We start from the raw sequence: 12382 nt of genomic DNA, 5'->3' as shown, positions 1-12382 counted from the left end.
CTCTTGGATCACCCATTTTATAATCACAACACCCACTCTGAGCACATCCTAACCTTTTCTTGCTTCCCTCTTCTCTGTCTCACTGATTGCAAATCCAACACAATATATATCCATATTACTTATTTGTTTATTGTTTGCTTTCATCTACAGGATGTAACCAACTTGTGTGGAGAGACTTCTGTGCTTTTTCTGCTTTATCTACAGTGCTGAATAAATGAGAATCAGTATATTAGTTGAACAGATAAAGGAAAGACCATGATTGGACACAGACTTGAAGAGAAGGCCAAACAGAAGGAGAAATTGGGAAGATTCCATTTTTCATTTGATTTTGGAAACCAATTTCTTCTACCCTTGGGTATGAGACTCAGCCCCAGTGTTCATGGTGGCTTTTGTTCTGTTTGCCTTTCCATATGCCTGTGAACTGTTTCACTCTTGGACATGTTGCTGTACATGTACACGACATTTACCTTTACTTAAAACTCTTGCCCTGAACTCAAAGCTTCTACTCCTGTATTGATGACTGCCGCTACCTCAGTTGCAGGGCTGCTTGAGTTAGGACTTGAGAAACTCTGGGGTAGCTCAGCTTTCTAAAAACCTTTATAGTTGAATGTTTGGGAGTCACTAGTTGGATTGGCTCCAGAGTCTTCATTGTCCAGAAATTTTAAGGACAAAGAGTTTTCATATACTTTGAGGTTAGAAAGGATCTATGCTTGGATACGGAGGATTGATATGATCTGCAGATGTTGTATTTAAATTCACTTCTCTGCCACTTGAGAAGTGAAATAATCATTTAACAGCCTCCTTAGCCTTCCTCTCAAGTCCTTATCAAACTTCTAGCAAAGCAACTGGTAGCCAAACTCTCTTTGATGCAATTCAGTAGGAGCCACTAGGCCAACTTCCTGATTGGCAAGAGTGTTAACACTCCACCAGGGAACCAGTAGAACTTACTGCCTTGGAAAATTCTTTGAAAAGGAAATGTCCAGAGTGAGGGCAGTGCCACTCTCAGAGACAGAGGAGTAAACACAATGACCTCCAGGACAAAGAGGAGTGGTTGGGGCCGGCTAGGAGAGGAAGGCAGACTGCAATTTAATGGGTGGATTGTTGGACTTGACAGGAGTTGTTCTGGGAGCCTCGAGCTGAACTTTGGTTTTGGAGTTTGGAAGGAGCTCAGAGACTGGAAGAAATACATGGAGGAGTGAGAGGGAAGGGGGAGGTGACGGCATTATGGAATTCATACAAGCTGGTTTCATGTTCCCTGGCCTTTCTCTGCATTTCTTTCAGCACCTCCTATGCACCAAGCACCTCTTTTCAGAGAGACTGTTTCTTAATGAAACAGACTCACAGAGTCAAGGCCCTCAATGACTCTGGAAATGTGCTTGAAATACATGATTGTGCATGTTCTAGCTCCAGTTTACACCTGTTTGACCCTGTCTCTCTCAAAAATGAAAACAAAATCCCAAACAAACAAACAAAAAAACAAAACAAATTTCCTCTAGGAATCTCAGGATATAGTAGTCGATCAATACATCTATAAATTCATTTTCTCTGTCCTAAATGCTTCTTATCATTGCTTCATACAATTATGTGTAGATCCTTGTCCTGGGTAGTGAGGGTTGGAGGTGGGAGTGTGGAATCCAGAAAGATGAGGTATATAGATCCTGGCCCTGACCTCTAGAAGCTTTTAGATTATAAAGGAATTTAAGTGACACACTCAGGACACCAGCAGACAGAAAGGGAAAATTAGTTTTAGCTGAGCATCAGGGTGGACTGTAAGTACTGATGGGAATTGGAGGGAAGTTGGAGGTGGGGACCTGTCAGGATGGATTAGGAAAGGCTTCCTAATCACCAGGGGAAACGTTGTACAATAGGACTGAGAAGACCTAGAGCACCAAGACTGGACAGAAAGGAGTGAGGAGGGCATCCCTGGCAGGTCAGGCACTTACTCAGGCCAAAGGCTCATCCCAGGAAGGGTAAGTCAGGATGTGAGGAGCTGAGTCAGGAAGGAGGTGATGGGCCTGAGGGTAGGGAGAGAATTAGGGCAGGGCTCTGACAGCTTGGTCAGAGAGTCTGGACTGAATATAAACTATCGGAGCAATTGTAGATTACCACGTGGAGAAAGGGCAGTCCTGAAAATAGCGTTTGAGGGTGATGTTTCTGTATTGTTATAAGCTGGAATTGTGGTAGGGTCTCTCAGGATTCCCAATAATGGCTTTGCTTTCTCTTCTATAAGCTTGCTTGCTTATTGTTCTTGTGCCAGCTTGTGTTGGAGTAATGAAATATGATTATTTAATTACCAGATGCTTTTTTTCTTGGGCTGCTTCTGTGGTATCTTCATACTTTGTCTATAGCCCACTCTCCCTCATCTTCAGTAAAATTGGAAAGAGTACAAGGACCACCCTGCACAACAGAGTTGAAGTAAACAGAAATGATCAAACCATTACCCATCTCCGACCCTGCCATTCACATGGTCCTCCTCTGGGATTCCTGCTCAGGGTCCATGGATGGACTTCAGGAGAGTGTAGGGAATTTTTTGAGGTGACCAAACTCAGAGGGCTCTGTGACTCAACAAATGTTAAGAACAACTCTTGTGTCTGATGGGAGGGAGGTGGCTGAGGACTGTTCCGCAGGGGGAGAAATGTGGTGCAAGCATCCTTAGTGCCCAGTAAGGAGCCTCCAGAGACAGTTGAAGGAGTGAAGGAGGAAGAGGAATTGGGAAAAGGGAAATGGTTTCAGAAGGAACTGGTAGGAGGAGTGCCCCATCTTCCCTTGTTCTCCACCCTCTTTCTAGCAGGTATTCCTTCTCTATGTTCTCCGTGTCCTAACAATTACAGGATCCAGTTACCCTTCAACTTAACTCCCACAACATTATCTCATGCAATTCCTTGTTGAATCTGAAGTGTGCAGAGTGGAGTCAACCCCTCCCTCAGCCATGGACTGTTAGCGTGATTGCTTCCTGTCAGACCCCTTTGCATGCAATGCATTTTATTTTACCCTTTCATCCTGATCTCTGTTCTCATTTCCCCTCTTCACTGGAGGCACCTGCTTTAGTGTATTTAACAAATGTTCTTCCAATCCACGCTCTGTATGTGTATTTGGATACATTCATCCATTCTACAAATACACAGTTGTAATGTGGGGAGTATAGCCAAGAGCCAAACGGTAAAAATGCCCTGCTTCCATGGAAATTACATCTTTTAGTGTGAAGCAAATAATAGACAATTAAGTACAACATATATTACCTTGAATGATGACAAGTGCTATGAGGAAAATGAGGGCAGGGGGATAAGGTATGGCTGGGTGGTTAGGAACAGATTGTAGTTTTATATGTGGTGATTAAGGAAGGCTGTGGTACACATGTGCTATTTTACCAAATTTAGTGAAGTGAGCAACCATGGGGCTATCTGGGTTCGAAGTGGTATGGTCATAGGGACAGCAAGTACAAAGGCCCTGAGGTAGGGTCTTGCCTGGTATGTTAAGAGTCCAGCATGGTTAGGAGGCTAGAGAAAAATAAGTGGGAAGAGGGAGAAACTGAGGCTGAGTAGTAGGTGGGTCACTGACAAATACTGTAGGGCTTTGTAGGCCATTGTAAATCCAGACTTTGGCTTCTCCTCTGAATGAAAAGAGAAACCAGTGGAAGATTTTATCAGAGGAATGACGTGACATTTTTAACAGGTATGTGTGTATCCTTGACAAATATGCAGCACTTTGTGGGTGTTTTATAAATGTATATAAATGTGATTGTGTTGTATACCTCGTCCTGCTTCTACTTTGCTACTTAACATTGTTTCTGAAATCTACCCATGTTGTTATCTTTAATCTACTTTGTTTCTGACTGCTATGTAATATTTCATTGTGTACATAAGGCACATTTTACCTGTACATTCCTCTAGTAACAGAGGCTGGCATAGCTCCAAATTCAGAAACAGTGCTGTGATGAACTCACTCATATGAGCCTCCTTACGGACTCAGGAGAGAGTTTCCTTGTGGTGTATATCTCAGGGAGAGATGGTAGGGTGGGAGGGTGTGTGCATTCTTAATTCCACTGATTGTGCTTCAGGATGGTGATCCCAGTTACACTCCCACCATTGTTGGGTGATATTTTGTATCTTCTCATCAAATTCTTATGTGGATCCTGTAAGGGAAGTGAAGTAAGGTTCCTTGTGGTTGAGGAAACCTGAGGCTTAGAGGGATCAATAAAATAACCCTGGTTTATATAGTGAAGTGGAAGGACCAAGGCTCAAATCCAGAATTTCTGACATAATGTCCTTTGCTCTTAGCACTACAGTACCCAGCACTGCCCCTTCTAGGAATAAGATGAGACATCAATAGGGAAAAATATTTATGATGATGCTGATGGGGGTGATGTTTGAGGCTTGCATTTTTTTTTTTTTTTTTTTTTTTTGATGCCTGGACTAACCCAGTAAGCCTAGGACCTCCAAGTGTTTAGCACCATGTATGAGGGTGTTTAATTAGGGTACTTAGCTTTCAAGGCAAAATATATGGAATAAAGCTGTTTTCATTGTCTCATGAGGGCAAGCTAACAAGTTTGAATTTTAGTGGATGATTTTGGGGCTGGACATTTATAAAGACTAACTGATTTTCAGTTTGGATCAGGTTTCAATATTAAACATTAGTAAGATTATATTAATTATATATTTTTTGCTAGGCACTGTGCTAATTACTCTATAGTCATCATTTGTCTTATGCCTCATAATTACCCTTGAGGAACTTTTACCCTCATTTGACTGCTATTGAAACCAAAGCAGCAAGAGGGTAACTAATTTGTCCAGAGTACCTGGTATAAGGTTGAGTTTTGATTTGAATCTGAACCATGTATCAGCAGAGACTTACTCCTATCTGCTAAACTGTGCTGCTTTCCTGTGAAGGAAGCTTTTATAATCTCTTCTCTTTGATATGAGGACAATTTCTTGTCATTTGAGGTAGTTTTGAGCAGCCATGGGAAGGATAGGGCTAGTGGATAAGAATCTCCAGAACGACTGGATATGAAGTATGAAATATTTCCCAGTGTCTTCATCATCCCTCTCTCTGTCCCTCAAAGTGAGAACCTCTGCCTTAGGATATCCCACCTAGGTTACAGGGCCTGAGCATTATGCCTTCAAAAAATTGACAATTCTTTGTCACCCTGTGTGGCTTATACCAGCCATGAATGATGTGTAGGCAAGGTTCATCAGTTTCCTTTTCCTTCACACTTTCATTTTCCTTGCCTTCTACAAGGAAGGTAATACAATTTATATTTTTACCTAATTTGGGATTATAAATATTGTTTGGCTACAAAGCATGTATCTCAAAGTCAATTAGCTAGGAATTCTGGATTATGCTCTCTTTCAGGTTTCTATTCTCAGTTTGTGTATTAGTTCAACACGTATTTATTGAGCGTCTAACTAACACTTTGATAGAGGACACAGGCAGATTAGCTGGAATTCTGATACATTAGGATAAATGACACATGGGGCAGCCCGGGTGCTATGAGAACACACAGGAAGATCAGCATAAAGGTCAGGGGAGGCTGTCTGAGGCAGCAACTTCTGAGCTGGGAACTGAAAGAGAAGTGGGGGTTAGCTAAATGCAGGGGACAAGAGGCCATTAGAGACAGGTAACAGGGTAAGTGTAGAATTTTGCAGCTGGAGCAGGGAGTGGGCAGGGGATGAGCCTGGAGGAATTAGCACAGGCCAGATGCTGAAGGACGAAATTAGCAGGGAGGGCAGTGGAAACACTGAAGGGTTTGAAGCCTGGGTGGGGGGGGGGTGCACATCAATAACATTCACTGTGTAGAAAGATTCCATGAGTTAAGTATTGACTGTCCATGTTGTGTGCTTCTTAGTAAATCATAACCTTGGAACTGGTTGCCACTGGTGGGTGGTTAATAAGGAGTCTAGATGGATTTGTACACAGAAGCTTTGACCCACAACATTAGGATTCCTTTTGATAATCTGTACAGAAGACTGTTCAATTCTGATGTGATCTTTCTGTCTTCAGAACCCTCTGACAACATTTCCTAAAATTCTCTCAAAACCAAAGCCTGAGAAGTGAAGAGACAGGGGGCTGTATGACTTTGTTTTCTCTGGTGAATTGATCATCAGAGTCTTGCTCCAATTCAGGAGGCAGCCATTTGAATAGCAGCATTGGGGAGGGGGAAGGAGGAACCATGTGTAGAGTTCCTTCATTAGGAAAATATCTTTGGCATATTGAGACCATGGTTTGAGCGAGTGGAAAATAACTATAGTGGAAAATTAATAGGAAGTTACAAGTTAGTGTTTTAATATAAGCTCACAGAGCAGGGCAGGGTCTCGAGGTGCTAGCAGCTGACATCACAGATGGCTCAGGGTGTTTATAGAGGATAGTGTGACCAGTGAGCAGAGTTCCTGCAGAAGTGAGGTCATCTTCTTTACTGGAACCCAGAGAAGGAGGAAACAGAAGGAATTGTTTTGGTTGTGAGCAACTGAGGTAGGTGACTTACTTCTTTCCTTCCTACCCATCACACTCTCATAATTGTGGATTATAGTAAGTTTTGCCTGGTTGCTTTGGGTGAGGTTTACTGAATGTCAGAATTCACAAAATGGCCTTTCTGACTCTTCTCCCTTAGTAATGGACGCTTGGTTGGCTTATGCACCTGTTACTCTAGTGTTTCATCACCAGACAGCCTGTTCCTGTCGTTCTTGCAGCTAGTTATGAAGGCCCTGCCTCTTTCTCCCCCTTCCTCTCTTCTCACAGAGCCCCCTGTTGGCCTAGATGGGTAAAGGGAAGGGTTGGACAGCACATTCTTTGCCATCAGTATAGCTAAATGGATGATGCAAAATGAGGAGAAAGGTGGCCATCTGACCTTGGGAACTGATTTCGGGTCAAAGAGTTTCAAGACACTGGGACCAATATTTATATTTTAAACTCAGATGATACTTAAGAAATGGTTCTGTAACTGCAACAAGGCCCGCTAGTTCATGAATTAATGTGTCATAACTTATGCTCAAGCACCACACAAACATCCCATGTGTAAATTATTGCACAAGAATTTCATGCCCTTTTGTGTCCTACAGCTTAATTAGTCCATGAAGCTACATGAGTTAGATGAAACCCAAAGGGGATTTTTGTCATGTAGTGTGTAAAAAGGAGAATGTTGGGAGATATTTGATGCTTTTCTGAGGGGAAAGCAGTGTTGATTTTTTTTTTTTTAAATGATTTTCTTTGATTTCAGTTTCTGTGATGCTCGGGCTGCAATGGGTTACATGGGACTTGTGAGCTTTGGTTGTGAGCTTTCTTTAGTTGGTTGAACACCAACTCAGTTCGGTAAATATTTACTGTTTCTTTAGGCATTATGAAAGGCTATCAAATACCAGATGAAATAAAAAGCAGCAGCTTTGAAGCCTGAGTAGTGGACCTTGGCAGCCCCAAATCAACTTGGCTAAACTTAGCCTCACTGAACCAGATCCCGGAGTCTGCACCCTGGACTTGCTACAGCTCTGTGATCCTGGAATAGTCTTCAATTCCAGATAGAATGCCGTGTCAGACATTTCGTGGATTTGGTCAAAAACTGGTACGCAGACGTAAGCTGAAGGCACAGGTGGCTGAGAATGACCCACGGAGAAGATTGAGCACTCTGGATTTAGTGACCCTGGGTGTGGGCCGCACACTGGGTATAGGTGTGTATGTCCTGGCTTGTGAGGTGGTCAGCAATCAAGCAGGACCATCCTTTGTGATTTGTGTTTTGATTGCTGGCCTATCTTCAATGTTGGCTGCGCTGTGCTATGCAGAGATTACTGCCCGGGTTCCCCATTCTGGCTCTGCATATCTCTACAGCCATGTCACTATAGGTGAGCTTTGGGCTTTCATCACTGGCTGGAACATCATCCTCTCCCTTGTTGCTAATACAGTCATTTATTTCCATGTATTGTACTTAGCTTTTGAGTACCAGCGTGTGACACTGCAAGAAATTATTTTACTGCATGTTTCCCACTACGTTAGAGAAGACCATATAAGCTTCATTTTTATGTTCCTTCCATGGTTTCTCATGTATTTCTGGTATGATTCAACTTCCTTACTTGCCAAAGTGCTCATGTTGGTGAAAATTTTGGTTCTCAGTTTTGTCATCATCATTGGCTTCATTAAGGGGGACCTGCACAACTGGAAGCTCACAGAAGATGACTATGCAATGGCTGGTCTCAATGACACCTCGAGCTTGGGCCCTCTGGGCTCTGGAGGATTTGTGCCTTTTGGCTTCGAGGGGATTCTCCGTGGAGCAGCTACCTGTTTCTGTGCATTCATAGGTTTTGAGAAAATTGTTAGCAGTGTTGAAAAAGCCCAGAACTCCCAACATTCTATCCCGAGGAGCTTTGTGATTTCACTCTTCATCCTCTTTGTGCTGTATTTTGGTGTCTCTTTAGCACTTACACTTATGGTGCCTTACTACAAGCTTCAAACTGGGAGCACCTTGCCTGAGGCATTTCTCTTTATTGGCTGGGCTCCTGCCTACTATGTTGTAGTGTTTGGATTTTTCTTTAGTCTTTTTGGAAATACCTTTCAATTTATTGGCCCCATCAAAAAACTGTTACACGATATGGCAGTGAATGGACTCTTGTTCCCTGTCCTTATCAAGATCCTCAGTTGGAGTTACTTCTACCGCATAATTTATTTGATCTTAATGATTATTGCAACAATCACGACATTCTTCTTTGGACTCATTGATGTTGTGGACCTCATGTTTATTGGGTCCATGATATCTTACTCCATGGTTGCTATTTGTGTTCTCATCATCAGGTATCAGCCTGAGATGCAGAATAATGAAAATGAAGCAGAGGTGCAGGAGGAGAATGGACCAGCAGCAGAGAGGCTAACTCTACAAGGACTACTTTCTCCAGGCAATTCCACCCCCACTCCACTCTCTGGCCGGGTTGTCCGTGTTTGCTCCTCACTGCTTGTTCTGCTGCTCACTCTTCTTTGCCTGGTGCTGACTCAGGGGCCAGTTCTGCTTTCTGGAGACCCAGTGTGGATTTCAGTGGTTGTGGTGCTCCTGATACTCATCACTGGGATCACTGGGGTCATCTGGAGACAGCCTCAGAGCTCCAGTCCCTTTCACTTTAAGGTCCCTGCTCTGCCTCTCCTCCCAGTACTGAGCATCTTCATGAATGTTTACCTTATGATGCAGGTGTCAGCTGCCACCTGGGCCCGATTTGGTGTCTGGATGCTGATTGGGTTTGCTCTGTACTTCAGCTCTGCCATCCAGTACAGCCTGGCCTCTAACCGTACTTATGCTAGGACCAAAACTGTAAACTTTGAAGTTAATAGTTCCAGTATCTAATTTTGTTTTTGTTTTTGTTTTTTTACTTATCTACTTTTCAATTGTGCCTGTGTCTGCTCACTGACTTAAAAACATTACTAAAAATGGGTGCCTTGGTGGCTCATTCGGTTAAGCATCCAACTTCAGCTCAGGTCATGATCTCATGGTTTGTGAGTTTGAGCCCGGTTTTGGGCTCTTTGCAAACAGAGTCTGGAGCCTGCTTCACATTCTGTGTCTCCCTCTCTCTCTGCCCCTCCCCACCTGCACTCTGTCTCTATCTCTCAAAAATAAATAAACATTAAAAAATTCATAAAAATATTTTTAAAAACCTCAAAAAATGTTTTTGTTTTTTTGACAAAATATTCAGTAGTGGTGGGGTGCCTCACTGGCTCAGTCAGCAGAGCATGTGATTCTTGAACTAAGGGTGGTGAGTTAGAGCCCCACATTGGGTTTAGATTTTACTTAAAAAATATGCAGTAGCAGAATTACTGGATTACATAGTAGGTCTATTTTTAATTTTGTGAGGAACCTCCATACTGCTTTCCATAGTGGCTGAACCAATTTACATTCCTACCAATAGTCCATGAAGGTTCCTTTTTCTCCATATCCTGGCCAACATTTGTTTTTCTTGTCTTTTTTATTTTAGTCATTCTTACAGTTATAAAGCAATAACTTATTTGTATTATTAATATACATTTCCCTGATGATTTGTAAGGGTGAGTATCTTTCCCTGTGTCTATTGGCCATCTATATGTCTCTTTGGAAAAATGTATATTCAGGCCATCTCACCATGTTTTTAATTGGATTATTTGTTTTTCTGGTGTTCAGTTGTACAAGTTATTTATGTGTTTTGGGTATTAACCCCATATTTGATGTATCATTTACAAATATCTTCTCCCATTCAGTATGTAGCCGTTTTGTTGTGTTGACAGTTTCCTTTTCAGTGCAAAACTTTTTAGTTACTTGAGTTCAAAAAGATAGATGAACCCTTATGTTTAGTGTAGCATTATTTATCAAACCCAGGATATGCGGAAAGAAAAATGAAATACAACCCCTGCCCTTATGGAGCACATATTCTAGTATAAGGGGTAAAGCATAGCTGTAACACAAAGTGCAAAGTATTGTCATAAAGAATATACAAATAAAGTGTCTTTGGAATTCAGAGTGCAGGATGATCATTTGTGGCTGGCACAGTGACCAGTAAAATGAGAGAAGACTTTGTAGACGAATGGCCTTTGAGTGGGCTCTCTACAAGGATGGATAGGATTTTGTCACATGTGGGCAAGAGGGAGGGGCTTAGGCAGAGAGAGCAACACTTGGAAAAGCACAAGAAATGAAGTAGTGTTCAGAGCACACTGAACATAGAGTGTAGCCTGAACCTGGCTGTGAGAGGGGGCAACAGAACATGCACAGGTGGATCGGAGCCAGAACTTTCCTCTTAGCACAAAGTTATTTGTCTTTGAACCCACTACTCATGCTGAAAATTTCTGTGGTTGGTTCTTCTACCTGGTGATATCTGAATTCTTGGGCTTTAATTTTCTGTACTGTTTCTTGCTTTGGTCCACCTGCTCTGAAAGTGTACAGCTGAGACCCAGGTGTCCTGGCTTCTGGTGTTGTTTCCACCACGAATTAGCAATGTGACCTTGAATAAGCTGCTCAGTTCCTTCAGTGCTCTGCTTATTTATCTGTAACACAAGAGGTCAGAAGTTATTATTTATAAAGTTCCATTTCCTTAAAAATTCTAGGACTTCTGATTCCTCTGTCCTTTATTCTCTCCCTTAGGTGTCTCTACTGTGTGGGATCTGAATGTGCATCCTTCCCACTTTTCACTGAAGCCCATTGTTGGTGCTGTAGAAGTCCAATAAATAATACCCCAATTCCCCCGCCTGTGTTTAAAACCAAGTGATAATCAAGACATAGAGACATACTATTAAACAGTCAGCTACAGTCTAATTGGTTTGCTAAGCCCACATCATTAAATTAGACAGACTTACTCCTCACAGGTAGTGCTGAGCACACCCTGCCTCCCACCACAAGAGACAGTCTGCTTTTATCAGATTTTCCTTGTATGAGCAAGTTGGAATGCAAGTATCCTGTGGACAAGTTGGTTCTGGATAAATAAAGAAAACCAACACAAAACTGGAAGGGGCTGAGCTGGGCATCCTCACAGCTGTCTCTTCAACTCACTACTCAAATTCTCAATGAGAGAGGGTGTGGAGAGAGGCCAGGAATAGTACTGTACTCAGTGATGGCTCAAATTTCAGCTCCTGCCACCTCAATTGGAGGGCTTGTGAAAAGCCTGCTCCCAGTGTTTGGAATTCAGTAGGCTTGGGTGGGACCCAGAACTTGTACTTCTAGCAGTTCCCAAGTGATGCTGCTGATGGTGGTCCAGGGACCACACTTTGAAAACCAAAGCTCCAGCTGAAGCCTCTCCACATGTAAAGATGAAGGGAAAAAAACAAAGTGCCTTTTATGTGGGAAATAGGTTCAAGAATTCCTTACACTTACATAAATGAGTTATAAAGGCTTAGGGCCCAAAGCCAATGCCACAAAGTGAAAGCGCCCATGGCTAGCCATTAAGTAGAACACAACATAGAGTGGAAAGCCACGTTTCCACAGGACAAAAGCATCTGAGAACCACTAGAAGTGGAAAGCCACTTTAACAGGACGAAAGCGTCCAAGAACAGCCAATGGTACATAGGTTGTAATTGAATCTTGTGTAGCTTATCGTTCTCAGGATAGCATGCTCCATTTATCTTGGTTCTTATAAAAGTCAGATAACCAGATGCAGTGCCTGCAGGAAATGGCCGTCTGCGTGGCCCCGAGATGTTATGACCCTAACCTCTAACACCACATTCTTTTGAGACCCTTTATCTCTCACACCCAAGTTAATGATGACTGTTTTATTGTTTCTTTCTGCATGCCCATCATGTATTTAAGTTTTCAAGATCCTAATAAACATGGAGAAAGGACCCTTATTCAGGGCTCTTGTCTCCCCATAGACATTAGCCTCTCTCGTTTTCATTTCGGTGTCCACTCTCTTGCCGGACAAGAGAGAACTCCAGATTCCTGATCTGCGACAACCTTCATAAT

At 42.5% G+C, this 12382-nt stretch overlaps 2 pseudogenes across 9 annotated transcripts in view; both read left to right on the top strand.

Annotated features, from left to right (window-relative positions):
- Positions 1–12382, top strand: part of LOC132677337 (cationic amino acid transporter 3 pseudogene) — a 184994-nt pseudogene that overhangs the window by 73856 nt on the left and 98756 nt on the right. The gene's annotated exons all lie outside the window — the stretch shown is intronic.
- LOC132677836 (cationic amino acid transporter 3 pseudogene) overlaps positions 1–12382 on the top strand; it is a 125199-nt pseudogene that overhangs the window by 73889 nt on the left and 38928 nt on the right. For 3 of the 8 annotated variants that reach the window (XR_013556826.2, XR_014137924.1, XR_013556820.2), the window contains exon 2: positions 7326–10482. The product of XR_013556826.2 is annotated as a cationic amino acid transporter 3 pseudogene, transcript variant X7 (transcript). Of the gene's footprint in view, positions 1–150; positions 356–6127; positions 6466–7325; positions 10483–12382 lie in introns of those variants that run through there. The other 5 variants (XR_013556814.2, XR_013556813.2, XR_014137923.1 and 2 more) reach the window with 3 other exon arrangements.

This window comes from Panthera onca, chromosome B4, assembly GCF_046562875.1.
Source record: "Panthera onca isolate mPanOnc1 chromosome B4, mPanOnc1 haplotype 2, whole genome shotgun sequence".
In the NCBI taxonomy this organism is placed as follows: Eukaryota; Metazoa; Chordata; class Mammalia; order Carnivora; family Felidae; genus Panthera; species Panthera onca.
The sequence above is the reverse complement of the archived record's forward strand: the minus strand, read 5'-3'. Positions and strand labels throughout refer to the sequence as shown.